Below are 18,348 nucleotides of genomic sequence, written 5' to 3' on the forward strand. Positions count from 1 at the left end.
GAACAATTCTTTATTAGGAGGTATCACACCTTTTATGAAAAGGAAGTGAAATGTAATTCAGTTTTATGTGACATCACAAGTACCACAGTGTCACAGAACGGCTGTGCGCAGGCAGGAAAGGACCCAAACACAGACTTCACGGAGGCGAAATGTAAACTCAAAAGCAGCTTTATTGCTGACACAAGGGAAATGATACCAAACTATACTGGGGCATGTCTGTGAACTAGTAAATGAAGAGGCACACTGGGAAACACACAGCCATGAATGAGGGAGATCGCAACGCTGGACAGAAAAAAACAAAAGACCTTAATACACAGGGAATGACGAGGGAACAGGAAACTCATGGGGAACACAGTTGGGGCAAATTACACACAACTAGTGATGGGAACTCAGGCTCTTTTTAGAGAGCCGGCTCTTTCGGCTCCCAACCGGCTCTTCAGGTTGTTTTGTTGCTTTAATTAATTTATTATCAACAACAATATGAAATTATGCACAAAAGGAATTCCGGGTTGGGAAGCTTATCTTGTAACCAGAAGGTTGCTGGTTCGATCCCCAGCTCTGTCTGTCTTGGTCATTGTGTCCTTGGGCAAGACACTTTATCTGCCGCCTACTGGTGTTTGCCAGAGGGGTCGATGGCGCGATATGGCAGCCTCGCTTCTGTCAGTCTGCCCCAGGGCAGCTGTGGCTGCAACTGTAGCTGCCTCCACCAGTGTGTGAATGTGAGAGTGAATGAATAGTGGCATTGTAAAGCGCTTTATGAATACAATCCATTATTATTACTAATGTAAAAACAAACATATAAATCTAAACGGTGGCCCCTGGAGACAAAGCACAGAGAGAAAGAGAGCCAGGGACAACAACCAGAGACAACATAGTCACATTAGAAAGGTATAGTAATCGTCCGTGTTGATCATCCACAATTATTTTCAGTTGCAAATGATAAAGAATTCAGAAGGTTTATTCATGCAGTGAATCCTATGTATGCAATTCCAAGCAGGAAAACACTCTCACACTTTAATTTATATTTAATTGTGTTGTGGTTTGCAGTGTTTTGTGTTGTTTCACTTTAAATTTGTTTAAAAGGAAAAAGCTGAAAATTTAAATAGTTAAAAGTTGAAATGTAAATACTTGGTTTTTGTATTTTATAATTTATTTATTACATTTTATGTGGAGTGAATAAATACAAGTATATTTACGGTGGCCCCTACAGACAAAGCACATATAAACTTCAAAACAACACAAAACACTGCAAACCACAACACAATAAAATATAAATGAAAAGATGCAAAGAAGATGCACATTCTCTGTCACATAGGGAGAGTGTTTTCCTGCTTGGAATTGCATACATAGGATTCACTGCATGAATAAACTTTCTGAATGCTTTATCATCCACAAATGAAAATAGTTGTGGATGATTACTATACTCTTCTGATGTGACGTTGTTGTCCCTGCTCTCTTTCTCTCTCTTTAACTCCCACTCTGTTCCTGTGCTACTGCGAGCGTAACCACGGCCCCTCCCCCCTCTGCACTAGAGACCTAGACACTAGAGAATGAACTTAAGACTACCAAAGAGGACTTAAACATGAAACATAATACAAAATGACATCAAAAAACAAGAAAACTCAAAACACTGGGTCAAGTAACCCAGGATGGTGACACACAGGGATTAGTTTACCTCCTTTGTTTAATCCTGTGAAGCAAGAGAGGAAAGGTTCATGTCATAACCATCATTTGCACATTTTTGAATGGAAAGTAGAAGAAATGAGCCATTTTTCTTTTACCTATTCTAAAAAATTGTTACAACTAAGCAAGATGGGGGAAAAGTTTAACAACTATTTGGGAAATTGTCATTTTTAAAGTAAACTATAGTGATATTCATCGGTGACTGCCAACAACAGGCAACTCATTGGAATCCTTTATGAGAAAGACTATAAGACTGTGCACAGACTATTTCCTGGTGTATAAACAGCTGAGAGGAGGAACCACATGCATCCTTTAAATGCCTGTGCAGTTATATTCGGTTCAATGTTATTCATACAGCACTAAATCTTAACAGTCACCTAAAAGTCCTTTGTACAGAACCTCTAATACAGGCTAGTATGTCCACCTGGTAATACGGTGGATTTTTAATATCAATTTTGCATTCAATAAAGAGGGCCACTGCTATCCATACCAACAGACCTGGATAAATCTGTAATCAGGTCTTTGGAAAACACCTGACCAACTCAAGAAACCAACTGAACTGAAACACACAAAACCTCAGCATCTGAATTCAAGCATTTCACAAAATGTGACGCATATCAGTAAACCACAAACAGTCAAAGTGGAAACACCAGAATAATTTCTAAACAAAGTACAGCATGGAAAGCGAGCAGTACAACACATGCATAAGTGCATGCGGTTTATGAGGGTTTGAGAATGAGCCTGATGATCTGAAAGAAGCTGAGGTCCAAAAAGAGATGCAGATAAGAGACCGCGCACGGCCACTACTCAAGATCAGCTCAGATATTTGCTTCTGACAAAAAACAAAACGTATGAAAAATATAACTAATACTAAAACTAAAAGCAAACTAAAGTCAAATGTTTTTAATAATAAAAACTGAAATGATTCTGGAAACTTACTGAAAGAGAAAAAATAATAAATAAATATGCAAATATAAGAGATAAATGTAATAATGCTACGAAATAATCTTGTGTTTTAAAATGGCTCATTTGATTGAAAGATTTCAATATTTCTTCGTTTGAAGCACAGAACATCCTACTTGTCCATTACTTCTGTCAGTGTGGGAGCAGCACTGCAGAGATCCAGCTACAACCATTCTCATCCAGCAACCACTCGCACCTGGATGTTGTGCGATATAGTTTGCTGTGTTTAATATATCTTCCTACCCACCCTGGAGTAGGAAATTTCAATCATTCTTTGAGCTAAGCAGCAGGCTCTAGTTTGTATATACTGGTCTTGATTGTATATATTTCTGTCTTACTATTTATGTTTTATTCCTGCACAGTTCCCTCGGAGCACCCATAAATTTGTTTTACATGTACAATGAAAATAAAGGGCTACTCTTCTTCCTCATTGTCACAGCAACACTATGCTACTGACATGTGCATTTAAATAGTTTTTGCGTAATAACTATTATAGGCTGATTAGTCATGTGATCAGTGCTACATATGATACTGACAAATACATTCCTTTATTCTATAAAAATACTGCACCTGCATTTATTTAGAGTTTGTGTTCGGTTGGATAGAATTGGGACACGTCTCTGGAAACCATCCAACCTCTCCTGACTACCAGCAATGCAAATTTGTCCTCTGTAGAGCACCTTTCTAAACCTGAATATCTCCCATGCACTGCATACTACAGAATTGCCTCCTTTTGGTATCTACAGAGGACATTTAGGGCTTTCCAATGATACCAAATGTGAAGGGGTGGAGCTTTGGGAACTTTAGTTTTTTCATTAAGGAACATGGCAGCCATCGCTGCAAGCACATTTTATGGGAAGAAGAAAAGTAAGTGCATAAAACTTCTTATTGAGCAATTTTTAGCTATAAATGTTGTTAGCATATTTTAAACAAGTCTCTTAATAACACATTAAAACATAGTATGCTTAATTCTAACTTCATTTTAGTATAGTATTGAAGTGTTTAAAAAATGGCCTCCATAGTGGACATTTGTAGTCATTTCTTCCATTTTGTTCTGTTTTTTTAAATGACCAGAAAAGGAGTCCTTTTTAGAAGCAGAAAGAAACTTATTGCAGTTTGATGAGGGAAACCCAGATCTTGAGTTGTCTGATGAAGAAGATCATAGGGAATAAGCCCTTGAAGAAGAAAGAAGGAGGAGCATCAGGGATGGTACTCAGACCTGAACTTGCTGTCATTAAGTGGTTGGACAGTTGTCATGGCATCCTCTGCCTATGGCAATCAACCTCAGGACAGATGCACAAGATGGTCTAAGAAAAACAAAAGGTTTGTCCATGTGCCAAGTCCACTGGCAATTGCTGAGTACACTACCAATATAGGTGACGTGGACCATATTGAATGTTGAGATTCTACAGGATGGTCTCTCACACTCAGAAATTGACAGTATGTGCAGTTTTCTACTTTTTGATCTGGCAATCACCAACTCGTGGCTTCAGTATAGCAGTGACTTGCAGTTTTGGGGGAAGAAACCACTACAGTTCCTTGAGTTCAAACTTCTCCTTGGTGAAGAGTTGAAGAAAATGTTTGCCATCAAAGTTCATTTTTACACGTTCGGCCTTCCAATGTCCTCTGCAGTGGACGTGTGATATCTAAAAAATGTAAACTTTTTTTTCCCAAAATTTTTTTTCAGTCTTCTAATTACCTTACAAACATTGGGGGATTTAAATTTTTTTTTGATTGGACAACATTTTTTTTCCTGGTAGTCAGGATAAAGCAGCTATATTATTAAGAAAGGGTTTATGAATCTGCTGGGATTGAGTCACTGACAAACATTAGAAATATCTGTTTCAACCACAGACTTTAATGACCTGAAAATAGTAAAACTACTTTTCTGTAAAAATGTTTTGTTTCAACAAATTTCCCTTTGTCTTTCTTATAGATGACGTTGGTTCTCTGGCTAACCACAAGGTGACTGTAGGTAACTGTGACGTCATTACTTTTTGTGCCATCTTTTGCCATCATTTGTCCCGGCTCAGGTTCTTCCTCCAGTCAATGTAGAGGAACCACAGAAGTACAAATTTCACTGTGTAAATGTGTCATGAAGGCAGGAAACTGCAGTGTTTTTGATTTGGTATGACCAGTGTTGGAAATCCCGTTTTCTTTCTTTTCTTTCTTTGTAATTAAGCTTCTCTTCCACTTCTGAGAAGCATACTTGTTAAGCGAGTAGTGTGCTGAGAGTGCTTAATGATGTATGTACTCCACAATCTTTGTGCTTGTAGAGAATTTAAACAGTGCCTCACATATGCAACAGTGGAACTTGCTAAAGGAAAAAAATGTTTAATAAATAAATTAATCAAAAGGTGCGAATGTCTGCCGCAACAATAATCAACAAATTAAGATGACAAATTAATTGTAAAAATGTAGCAAGATGTGTGAAACCACGTGTTTTTAAGGTATTAGATAAGGTCAGGGGCGGATCTAGAAGGGTGGCATGGGGTGCCACCCTAGTTTTGCATATGACAGTGTTGTTTGTTAAAATAAGATAGCATTAACACTTTGAGTGCAGTTACAGTTTACAGTGAATCTAAATTCTAAAACTGAATTTATTGCATAGTGTTAGGTTTGTCCTTGTGCTGTTCTCCTCTGTCTTGTGGCGGACAATTTTTTTTACTGGCACAAGAAGTTTGTGGGGCATCTTATTGTGACACCTGATTGTTCTCTCATTTTAGTTTTAGTAGTATTTTTAAATGGTTGTGCCAAATTTTAAAAATGCCAGCTGTATTGGCTGCATTTTCAGATAAAGTTGTATATGTTTACAAAATGTGTGCACAAGTTTTCAAAATGTACAATTTATATTTGCATTTCAAGTTATAAAAATTATTTACTCAACATGTCTGTGGTTTTGACAGTAAAAAAATAACTACTAGGATTTTATGTTTTTTGTGTGATTTCAGATCAGTTGTGTTAATACAGTATGTCAATGAAAAAAACAACTAAATTCAGACACAAGAGGTTGAGCTGAAAAGAATGATACCAAACAAGGTAGGAAGAAAATAAAAATGAAACAATCTGAGGGTGAAATACAAATGTAAAATCAAAAGGAGTCAAAAATGTCCATTTATATTTTGTTATTTTGTATCTCAGAGGGTTAACCTAACAAAGTTAGTCATGAAAAGTTAGGTTTAGATTTTTGTTCATGACGCTGCAGATTTCTGACATTTTGTGTAAATTTAAGCATGTACAATTTGTTTTTTTTCTAACAAAAACAGTGTGAAACTGAAGTTAGAATTGTGTTTGTAAAGCAACCACCCCATGTTCTGTTGCTTTCTGGATTTTATACTTATTGGGCTACATATTTAGTCATTTATTATATAGGCTATACCAGCGGTCCCCAACCCCCGGGCCTCGGACCGGTACCGGTCTGTGAGTCGTTTGGTACCGGGCCGCGAGAGTTGAGGCTCAGGTGTGAAATGTATAGTTTTCAGGGTTTTTATCGGTTTTCAGCGTTATTTTGTTATCGTTTTTATCGTTTACTCGGTTTTCCTGGGTCTTTTCACGTGTGAATAAATCTTCTTTTTTACGGTACCGGAACTAGTTTTATTTTGTTGTATTTATCCGCGACACCTTAAAGGCTGGTCCGTGAAAATATTGTCGGGCATGAACCGGTCCGTGGCGCGAAAAAGGTTGGAGACCGCTGGGCTATACAGTACATAAAATCAAAATTTGCATGTGTTATGTAACTAAAGTGTTTAATTATATGGGCTACAGAAAATAATTCAGTTATAGACTATATTTATATGAAAAACGTGTATACTTACTGTAATTGAATCATTTTAACCATATGCAACCACCTGCATATGTGTTTGAAAAAAAAAGACACCCTATTTGACTTCCCTCATGATGCTGGCACCCTCATGCCACCCTAAGAAAATTTCTCTAGATCCGCCCCTGGATAAAGCATTTAGTCTGTAATGGTGATCCTGGTAACTTAACACAGCTAAATTTCCTGGGAGCAGAAACAGCTGGAAGGTGGCTGTGAGTGGGAGAAGCGCTGTAAACGGTGAAATTTCTCAGAACGTCTGTTTTTTTAATTGAAAATTTACCTGAATGTAACGTGGGACAATGTTCCCTCAGTGCTCCCCTGTTAGCTGGGTAGTGTTCTGTATTAGGAAGTGTTTCAATCCTTTTGCACATTGACGTGGAAAGCCTTGATTAGAGAGGATGCCCACTCCTGCTGTGTGGTTTAATCAAACAGGGAAGTTGAGCAGGTGCCGGTTACACCATTTTCAGGGTAGCATGTATGAAACATCCCATAACTGACCGAATTTAGAAAGTTTAATGCGTTTTGTAATATTTACATTGATACTCTAGATATTGGCAGTTGACCGTGGTGCTCAAACCTTTTAATTCAGCTACTATTGTTGTTTGTTTTTTTAATAATATATTATCCTCATTTTTAAATCAAGGCGTAGGCCTGTTTTGTGATATTCATGGCTTCTAGACTTCAGGAAGTCATCGACTGCAAATGATATTCATCCAAGTATTAAAAACAATGCTTATATTTAAAAACTATGTTTGTTAATTTTGTTACTCTGTTTATAAAAACGGTTGTTATTCCTTATAATTTACTAAGAACTTGTATTTATTAAAAGCTTTTGAATTTAAGCTTATTTTTACTTTAATCACATCTTAACTGCTTCATTTAAAATCTGCTGAGGTGGTGTACAGAGGCAAAACTACAAAATTAGTGTCTTAATTCAACACATTATGAGCCTTCCTGTATACACGTAGGAACTGTTTCATAAAAGATTCTAAATACAGGCATGTCAAAAAAGCCAATAATTTCGGCTTTTTTATATTTTTTACAGCATTTTAAATGTACAATAAACAAAGCAGGAAAGTATTATACAGTAAACCAGAGTTAACATAATTTAGTATAAATCTGTCATACAAAAAATTATGAGCCAGGAGTAATTACTGCACTAAATTACACTTCGTTTTATACCTGTAGCAATTTATTTGAATAGAACATGCTGCTCGCCTTAATTGGATGTCCGAATTTAGGATTTGAGGGAATGAAGGCATGCATGGTGCAGAGGCTCACAAAGCTTTTGTTTGAAACTTACATACAGTTCATATTTTCTGCCTATACACAATATTGCACAGTTTAGGTCAATTCTGACCTGTGCCAAGAATTCCCTCATAAGTATCTATAGCAAATTTAGGACTGTGGATACATTTAGAACAAGCTATCTGACATTATTAAAAGGATGTTAATGTGAGTCCTTAATGTTTCAGAGGAGGGAACGTCTATCTTTTAGAATTTACAACACTTGTTATTGGAAAAAGACCACATCAAGTCCTGTTTTACTAAAGACATGACAACATAGCAGCCACAATGATTTAAATATATTTTTATCAAAAATGAAAAGTGGCATGAACGTTCTGAACCTCTCACTGCTGTATCGTCAAAAACATCCTATTACTTTCCATTTATAACAATAAATATAAGTTCAGTATTAATTAACACTTTGAAAACTAGTTTGTGCTTTCAAATCACAAACTGGGGGAGGGGGGCAAATGGCTGCTCGGCGGTCGTCATAATTTCCCCCTGTTGAATGGTCTAGTTTTAATCTCAGAATGAGCTACATTGTGGGTGATTGTCCATGCAGGTGAAACTTTAATATACTCATTTGTATATATAGCATAAATACAGAATATTTCTCTAGCTTTACTGCCCACTCAGAGCAGTTTTAACAATACCTTCATGAAGCTCTTTTATGTTTATGCTTCTAGAACATTTTACAGCCAAAGCTGATTTAGAATCACTAGTTTAACTAGTAACCTTGTTAATATGAGGCAGCGGTGCTAACCACTGCACCACCATAACACCTTTTTTTCAAATCTTGTGCCTGTTGCATCTCTGACCTCTGTAGCGCTTCAGTTTCATTTGTGCACCATATACTGTTTTACTGTTTTGACACATCATTCAAAGACCAACAGGTACATTAGAACCATCAGTCAAAGGTACAAGAGGCACCAAGTCATGAAAATACTTTAAAGGTAACTGTACCATTCAGAGAGAGTCAGAATAGATTGCTGAAGAACATTAGCAGGTTTAATCATGTTAAACATCAGATTAGTTGACTGCATGTACAAAATGAATATAATTGTATGCATTGAGACAAAAACATCAACAACTCACCTTTGACTTATTTTACAGCTCAGAGGTGTTTGTGTGGCTGACAGGTGTAGATGTAGCTCCTTGTTTTAGAAAACTTCAGCAGATGTTTAAAACTCTGCACATATGGCAGGTTGTAATCTACAGAACTAAGTCACTTTGATCCTGATACATCTGAACCAACAGGAAACCAAGTCAGTCTTTCTTCGGGGTGTGACTTCAGTTGACACATTCTCACCACCCACCACTGCTAGAGTGTAAAAAACTAACAAACAAAAAAAACAAAACACGAAACATGAATCGTAGTGAGATGTGCATTCATTTACTGTTGTCTGTAGTACTGGTGTGAGACTTAAGACTTGGTGTTCATGTTTGGTGTGGAAGAGAGAAAATAAAAATAACTACATGAAGGGAGAAAGAAACAAATCAATGCAAATATCAGTGAAACCGTCCAGATACAGTAAAGTCTGATCCAAAATGCTGCAGCAAGAGTCCTGACAGGGACCACAGAGAGAGAGCATATATCCCATATGTGGGCGACCGTGGCTCAGGGGGTTGGGAAGCGCATCTGTAACCGGAAGGTTACAGATGCACTTCCCAACAGAGGCTCTCTGTCCTGGTCGTTGTGTCCTTGGGCAAGACACTTTACCCTACCGCCTACTGGCGGGCCGAAAGGGGCCGCTTCTGTCAGTCTGCCCCAGGGTAGCTGTGGCTACAACCGTAGCTTTCCTCCACCAGTGTGTAAATGCGAGAGTGAATGAATAGTGGAATTGTAAAGCGCTTTGGGTGCCTTGAAAAGCGCTGTATAAATCCAATCCATTATTATATCTCCTGTATTATCTTGTTGAACTTGTTGTTCCTAGAGTATTTAAAAGTAGAGTGGGAGGCAGAGCCTTCAGTTTTCAGGCCCCTCTTCTGTGGAACCAGCTTCCAGTTTGGATTCGGGAGACCTTGGATCTCTACATTTAAAATTAGGCTTCAAACTTTCCTTTTTGATAAATCTTATAGTCAGGCCTGGATCAGGTGTCCATTAACCCTCTCTTAGTTCTGCTGCAATAGACCTAGGCTGCTGGTGGCTTACTATGATGCAGTTTGTATTAAATAATTAATCATTGATAATGATTAAAAATAATTTTGATCTCTGGGTGTGTTGCTTTTGTCCTTTCTTCCTCCCCTCACCCCTCACCCATCAGAGCAGATGGTTGCGCCTCTCTGAGCCTGGTTTCGCCGAAGGTTCCTTCTGTTAAAATGGATGATTTTTACTGACACTGTCACCAAGTGTTTGCTCATGGGGTCGACTGATTGTTGTGGTTTTCTCTGCATTATCGTTGGTCTTTGCCTTACAATATAAAACACATCAGTTGACTGTTGTTGTGAATTTGTCTTAACTATTTAAATAAGTGAAGAGGACAACCGATTCAAAATCTCTGCACTCCTGAATGTGTGAGAGATGCATAGGAAGAAAAAAACTCTGCACATTGACTTACTTATCACTATTTTATGAGTCTCAGTGTTTTGTTCCAACTCACCTTCATGAGGTATAAAACATCCAAAAACATTCCAACTCACTAAAGTAGAAATGGCCACAACTCAGTACAGCAGCCAGAGAAATGGAGATGAAGAACATGACCCGCTCACACTTAGTGTTGGAATGCTGTTTGTTGGACTGAGCCTCTGCTCAAAGTAAAGCCTCACTACAACCTTTGATGTCCTGTAGCCAAGTGCATTTATGCTGACATTTGCATAAATCATGATTATCACAGTCTAACAAATCTAATAACAGAACACCACTTGGGTTTAGATTGGCCCAGCAGTTCCTCCCAGTCACACACCCCCAGCTCTCACTGTTACATTGACCGAGACAAAGATTTGGCTTTTACATCTACTGAATTTTTGGTATTTGTTTTATATATCTATGTATATAACTGAAAAAGTTAATTTCCCTTTTCTTTGCCTAATTATATCTATAATGGTCGTCATCCTCATTATCAAACAGAGTTTGAGAAGTAAATGTTACCTCATCAACTGTGTCCATTGATTACCTTAGATACAGACCACAGCAGACCGATAAAATTTCATATGGTAAATGGCCTGTATTTATATAGCGCTTTACTAGTCCCAAAGGACCCCAAAGCGCTTTACATATCCAGTCATCCACCCATTCACACACACATTCACACACTGGTGATGGCAGCTACATTGTAGCCACAGCCACCCTGGGGCGCACTGACAGAGGCGAGGCTGCCGGACACTGGCGCCACCGGGCCCTCTGACCACCACCAGTAGGCAACGGGTGAAGTGTCTTGCCCAAGGACACAACGACCGAGACTGTCCAAGCCGGGGCTCGAACCGGCAACCTTCCGATTACAAGGCGAACTCCCAACTCTTGAGCCACGATATAATATATAATAAAAAGAAAATAGAGAGACTTGAAAATTCTAAACATGTGTAATTCCAGAACCTCTGATAGATTCATCCCATGCAGAGAAATAGGACAACCGCAGGCCGAGTCATATATAAACAGGGAACGGTGGTCTGCACATCCACACAAAATCATTTTCAAATAAGACATGATGGGACATGATGCAGAGAATAGATGGCGGTATTTTAACAGACTGGATCACTACATGATTCGTTGTGACTGCATGTTTGATAAAAGGTGAGAATTTACTGAGGAAACAAATAGCCTGCAGCCTGACACCTGTGAACAACTGTGGTTTCCAGCATGAAACCAGTTTTCTTTTTCTTTGAATTTCCATTGCAGTTGCTTGTGGTTTGATCTGCATTATAGCTCATTTGCCTTCAACCAAACTCATGGGAACCACACCAGCACCTTAGCAGTACTTGACACATTTGTCATTTCTGCTAAATCCATCAAAGTGACTCACTCATTATGTAGGTCAGAGATATATCAATGTTTTTTTTTTTTTAAATGGGCCATCTGAATTAAAAAAAGAAAAAAAGAAAGAAAAAAGAAAAGAATAAAACAGTGTGGACCATTTATGTAGAAACACCAACATGATTTTCAGGATCAAGTGAAGATTTGTTCTTTTATGTAGATGAATTAAAATGGGTTGAACAAGAGTTTAAACATGTTTTTTAATTGAAAAACTAATTTTACCTGCTTTTATTTATTAAATAATTTATTTATTACCTGCTAAGTATTTATTAAAAGTCATAATTCACTTTAAGCAATAAGAAAAGGCAGAATATTATGCAATAGATTTTTATGTCTATCAGCTAGAGATGATTTCAATAATTTTACCCATTATGAAATATGTAAAATAGTAAGTAATCAAAGCTTTGAACTAAAGCAAAGTAAAATACTGGCCTCCAAATACAGTACAGCCATCCAGAGTACAAGTTAAAAGTAGAACAACACAGAGATGCTTAAAATACAAACATATTCATTTTGCACAGGAAAGTACTCAAGTAATAGTATTAAATTACATCTGAACACTCGGCCTATCACCACTGGAGGAGACAGTGATGTTGGTCACTACAAACTTCCCCTCCCAGTTTGTAAATGATACCAGCATTACTAAACTGTTTACTGGCCATGTTCAGACACTGATGACTTTTGACTAGTCTGTAGTGCAGTGCAACCACGAGACAGGAAGCATGTACTGTACCGCTCTCTGTCACCAACTGTGTCCCACATACTGTGATGAAGACACTGACACCACTTACTAGCAGGTTAAACTGTTTATGTGAATGTGAGGTTATCTTTATTATAACATTTCATTAGTAATATTATCATACTACACTTTATGTTAATATTACTATGGTTTATGAAAGCACTTAAGCTATTCACGTGCTTGTCTTCCTCTTGAGCTGGCGTCTTCTGCAGTGATGATGGTTACTGTTGTGAGCTGTGTTGGGACTAACGCGTTATTAAGTAACGCGTTACAGTAACTACGTTATTATTGTGGTAACGAGCACGGTAAGTAGTTATTATGCCAAAATCAGGAACGCGTTAGTCGTTACTGGGATTTAGATAGGCTCGTTATTCGTTGCTTCGTGTGGTGGCTATCGCGGAGCTTCCACAGATTCAGTAACATTAGCAAGTGGTGGAGGCCAGCAGGTGGATGAGGGAAAGGGGAGGCAGGAGGAGGAGAGACCCGAAGCGGCCGCCGGTCCGAGTGTCAGGTGAACTGAACTTCAGGTAAGAAGTTATGACCTGCAGCTATCTGGGTCAGATTTAAACCAAGTTTAGGTGGAGTTTATTTTCCTTGTGCTGACGTTTTCATACTGCGTACTAGCTAGCATGACGGAGTTTCTATACAGCTGGGTGGGTGCTATGTTACTGATGTTAAACTTTATTTTGTTCATAAGGTTAATTATTAGAGTTTCCAACCGTCCCCTAAAAAACTGAGTCGTCTCGTATTCAGAGAAAATATTTTCGTTTCATATTGAGGTGAAAAGGAACACAGTTTGTCCCGGACTTCAGCTACAATGAAAAAGACACAAAGCTGGATTTATTCTGCATCTTTGCTGCACAGCTGCCTCTTCTTCTCTCATCCTCTCCCCTCCCTCTCCCGTTTCTACTTCAATCATGAAAACTGATCAATGATCAGCTGATCGGCTTTTCTCTCTTGTTTGTTTATCGCCCAGTGGATGTCGCACTAAACAACAGCAGCACGTTTAAGCTTGATCAGCTGTTGTTAGAATTTATTTAATATTAACTTCTAGTATCAGCTGATGTTTGCTGGAGCCACAGCTGTAAAGCTGCTGGTCATGATATGGTTTGGTTATGTGGTGAGAGGGAAACATGAAGATGAAACCAGGAGATGTCCTTACTGAATCATCAGAGCTGTGATGGAGAAACAGGTTTACCTTTTAGGTGACATGAATGAGTTGAAGGGAAGTTATGAACTGTTTCTGAGAGACAAATAACACCAGGATCCTTTTCTGTGTAGCTGACAGCTGGTAACTGTGCAGGGGCGGCTCTAGCAAAGTGTTGCCAGGGGGGCAGGTGGGGCATTAACAGGGAGAGGGGGGCACAAAGAAATACTTTTCTTACTTATTCTCATTTAAAATGTCTCACTTTTAATAAATAATTATCTGAATCTTACAACAAACGATTGATAGATTGATGCATATATACCATCAGAACAGTGTACATCACTGTCACAACAGTGTTTGTTTTCATTCAAAGGCTTTATGATTTTTCCTATAATGGCGGGCCGGTCTCTAGTCAAAATGCCCGGGCCGATTTATTTATTTTTTTGTCCCAGTCCAGCTCTGTATGCAGCTCATCTGCAGTCTGGTGTTACCTACATCTTCCTATTCAGAAGGCAGAATTTCAGAGTTCTGAGTATAATCAAAGCACCACGACTGCAGTTTTTGTGTTGGATGTAAAAAGCGCACATGACGCTGTGACGTAGGCTAGAATCATGGCGGCGGTCAACGACGGTCCAGGCATGGGATTTCTCTCGTGGAAATATGCAAATTATCTTTTCCTTTCTATTGGTAGGTGGCACAGTGCACTGTGGCAAGTAAGCAAGCTAGAAGACTGCAAAGTTATGGAAGCAACACATTAACAAGAGAAGTCTGAGTAAAACCAAAGTTACTTTCCCTAGTAACTAGTTACTTTGAAAGTAACGAGTAACTTGAAGTAACTGAGTTACTTTTGATGGAAGTAACTGGTAATGTAACTAAGTTACTAATTTAAAGTAACTTACCCAACAGTGGTTGTGAGTCCACTGCCTAACCACATGAAACCAAAGAGGGAGAGTTAACTGAAAGCAAAACAAAGTAGTACTTTCTTACACTCATTTCAGCTGAATCCTCTGCTCCCACAGGAAGTATGCAGTGTCCTCATTCTGACAACCGCATACATTAAAATCACTGAAGACAATTTAAATGAACGACGAATTCATTTTATGTTATAATATTTATAAATAAAATTGAAAAATTTAATTAAATTTTGAATTAATTTTCATCAAAATGAGACATTTTCAATTTTTTAAAGAAAAAGAAATACTGAAACTGAACAATCACTTTTATGTATGAACAATACAATTTTTGTTTTAATCTTATTTTTATTAAATACTAGGGTTGGGAATTTAATGCGTTAATTGCGATTAATTAATTTGAAAAAATTTAATCGCACTTTGCATTCCAAGCAAAGGGGAACTTTTGTCAATGCAAGATTTCCTGGTATACTGATTACACTGATGCACACATCAGAGCTACAAAGAATCAGGAGAAAGCATGTTGCTTGAACTGATCTGAGGCAAATTTCATTTCAAAAGACTACCTGACCAAAGCCTTGATAAAAGCGTGGTTTTGTGCAAATTGTGCAAAATGGAGCTTGCATACAACCGAAGCACTTCAACCTTACAGTACCATCTAAATGCAAAACACGTTGCAGCATTCCACAATTTGGGATTGAAACAGAGATCTTGGTAGGGAGGCGAAACTGTCTAACAACTATGCCCCCGAAGGCCGCTGTTAAGGTTCAAATATTGAGGAAGGAGAGTACAAACAACCATGGTCCAGAAGATCTTGGTCAAACAATTGATTTTAATGAATACACGCGTGGGAAGACCATTCTGTACGCAGACAGCACTTGATCTTCGACTTAATCAAAGCATACACAGATTTTTATAGCATCAGGGTTTAAATTAACGACGCCCCTTCATATGTCACAGACAGAATATATACACACGTCAAATCAAAACCACAATAACTTTTAACACAGTTTAAAGGAACGTTGTCTTCGTCTCTGATTTTTGCAGATGATGTGGTTCTGTTGGCTTCATCGGGTGAGGGCCTCCAGCTCGCACTGGAACGGTTCGCAGCCGAGTGTGAAGCAGCAGGAATGAGGATCAGCACCTCCAAATCTGAGGCCATGGTTCTCAGCCGGAAAAGGGTGGAGTGCCCACTCCGGGTCGGGGATGAGTTCCTGCCCCAATTGGAGGAGTTCAAGTATCTCGGGGTCTTGTTCGCGAGTGATGGGAGAAGGGAGCCGGAGATCGACAGACGGATTGGGGCTGCAGCTGCAGTAATGCGGACGCTGCACCGGTCCGTCGTGGTGAAGAGGGAGCTGAGTGTAAAAGCGAAGCTCTCAATTTACCGGTCGATCTACGTCCCTACCCTCACCTATGGCCACGAGCTGTGGGTAGTGACCGAAAGAACGAGATCGCGGATACAAGTGGCAGAAATGAGTTTCCTCCGAAGGGTGGCTGGCCTCTCCCTTAGAGATAGGGTGAGAAGTTCGGCCATCCGGGAGGGGCTCAGAGTAGAGCAGCTGCTGCTCCACATCGAAAGGAGCCAGCTGAGGTGGTTCGGGCATCTGACAAGGATGCCCCCTGGGCGCCTCCTGGGTGAGGTGTTCCAGGCATGTCCCACCGGGAGGAGGCCCCGGGGCAGACCCAGGACACGCTGGAGAGATTATATCTCTCGGCTGGCCTGGGAACGCCTTGGTGTTCCCCCGGATAAGCTGGAGGAGGTGGCTGGGGAGAGGGAGGTCTGGGCCTCTTTGCTTAGGCTGCTGCCCCCGCGACCCGGCCCCGGACAAAGCGGATGAAGATGGATGGATGGATGTCTTCGTCTCGTCTGGAACACGAGCCCCACATCCTGCCAGACGCTGTTCCTCTTTCCAGAGACAAACATGACCAACCTCTCACCTATAAATGAGTCTACTAATGTGTGTGTGTGTATGTGTTGACCCTACATGCTCTCTCATCTCACCCGTTGCACTTCTGACCTTTTACCAGACCAGAGGCTCATCCTTATGTGTAATAACCTAACTGAAACTACATGTACTATGTTGAATAAATGTTTTAATCAAGAACCTCTACTAAAAGCTTAGTAAAAGAATATAAAAGTATAACAGACAATTTGAATAAGCTTGTAATTCAAATAGCCTCGTCTAACCTGCTACTCAGAATAACTTAGACTCTGCTTTCAGTTCTACAAACTCTCTGCAACTTCCTGTCAACTCCTGCCTGCAACTTAGTCTTTCTGAAAGACACACTGTTTAAACCTCTGAATACAATATCAATGCTGCAGATTATATTATTAATACAATGGTAATGATGATGATTATTTAACAATAGCAGTAAAATAATTTCCCTGCTCCACACCGCTAAGGGGCTAACGGTAGAGGATGACAGCTATGTCAGTGTTTGCACGCTAAAAGCTATGCTGGAACAGCAACGTGAGGATCTGACTCATCAACAGCAAGATAGCTTCAAGCCATTTGTCAAATTAAAATCATAGATAGAACTAACAAGAGGTTGGACAGCATTCTGAAGGAATGATGGTGCTGTTGATGAGCTGCAAACTGAAGAGAAGCGTGTGAAAAGCAAACTGAACGAGTTTGAATCAGCGGTCAGCAGCATGCACGAGAAAAACAAAGAGTTAACAACCAAGATGGATTGTTTAGAAAATCAGTTGAGGAGGATGGATGGAGGACGTAGCGGAGGATTAATAGAAGAAAAAGCAGAAACTTGGGAAACATCGGAGGATAAAGTCCGACACTTGCAGAAGAAGAAGCTGGGCCTGGCCAGTGACAGCACTGAAATTGAACGCGCTCACAGAGTCGGTCCATACAAGTAGAATGGACGAGCTGGCAGACTGTGGACAGATGTAAAAAGAGACAATTAATCCTCTCATTCGAAAGAAAGCTTTACAGTCTTTACATCAGTGAAGATGTTTCAGAGTCCATCAGGAAGAAGAGAAAATTACTGTTACCACAGCTGAGAGTGGCCAGAGGCAGAGGTGATATTGCCGTCCTTAAATATGATAAATTAATTGTCAAACCGTCAGACGTCAGTAATTTTGTCATTTGTAGCTTTTATGCTTGGTCTGTTTGTAAATGGCCGACTCTATACTTCTATATACTATACTACTCCCAGATTCTCCAGAACAGATTTTTCAGTAGCTCATGTTAATATTTCTGAGACACATTTAGAAGCTGCCTTTGAGAATAATGAATCTGAAATGAATGGTAAGTTGTATAGGAAAGACCGAAACAGATTTGAAGGAGCCGTAGCCCCTTATATTAAGTGTCTTGCAAGGGGAGAGTGAAAAGAGGTTTATACCAGCCTTGAGGCCCTGCTGCAGGTACAGTGTAAAGATGCCACCACAAAGGAGCCAAAGACAAGGAGCCTCATCCTCTCTGATTCAGATGAGGAAGCCCTGTATAACTGAGCCCTGAGCTTGTGCAGAGCAGAATCCACCATCAGCTAGACGACTGCCTGCTGCAGTGAGGGTCCAGGTGAGCAGGGACCCACCCACAGCTGTCTGTACTGGCCCGCAAGTATTTGATTAGTCCCACCACTTCTGTCCCATGTGAGTGACTGTTCTCACTTGGAGGTCACATAGTAACAAAAAATGTACTTAAAGTACTTAAAATAACACTTAATTTTTAAGTCTGCCCAGTTTTGTCCAGGGATATTATTTTTGTTTCCCTGTTTTGAATCGGAATGTAGTTTAAATGTTGTTGTTTTTTTCCATAAATTAAAAGAGCTTGAGTTTACAATATTCATGTCCGTGTCTATTATTTGATTCTG

General features: G+C 39.4%; 1 long non-coding RNA gene across 1 annotated transcript in view; it reads left to right on the forward strand.

The window, feature by feature from the left end:
- The window catches only part of LOC145423319 (uncharacterized), a 412,017-nt gene that overhangs the window by 270,754 nt on the left and 122,915 nt on the right, over nt 1-18,348 (forward strand). The gene's annotated exons all lie outside the window — the stretch shown is intronic.

This window comes from Astatotilapia calliptera, chromosome 20 (genome assembly GCF_964374335.1).
Source record: "Astatotilapia calliptera chromosome 20, fAstCal68.1, whole genome shotgun sequence".
In the NCBI taxonomy this organism is placed as follows: domain Eukaryota; kingdom Metazoa; phylum Chordata; class Actinopteri; order Cichliformes; family Cichlidae; genus Astatotilapia; species Astatotilapia calliptera.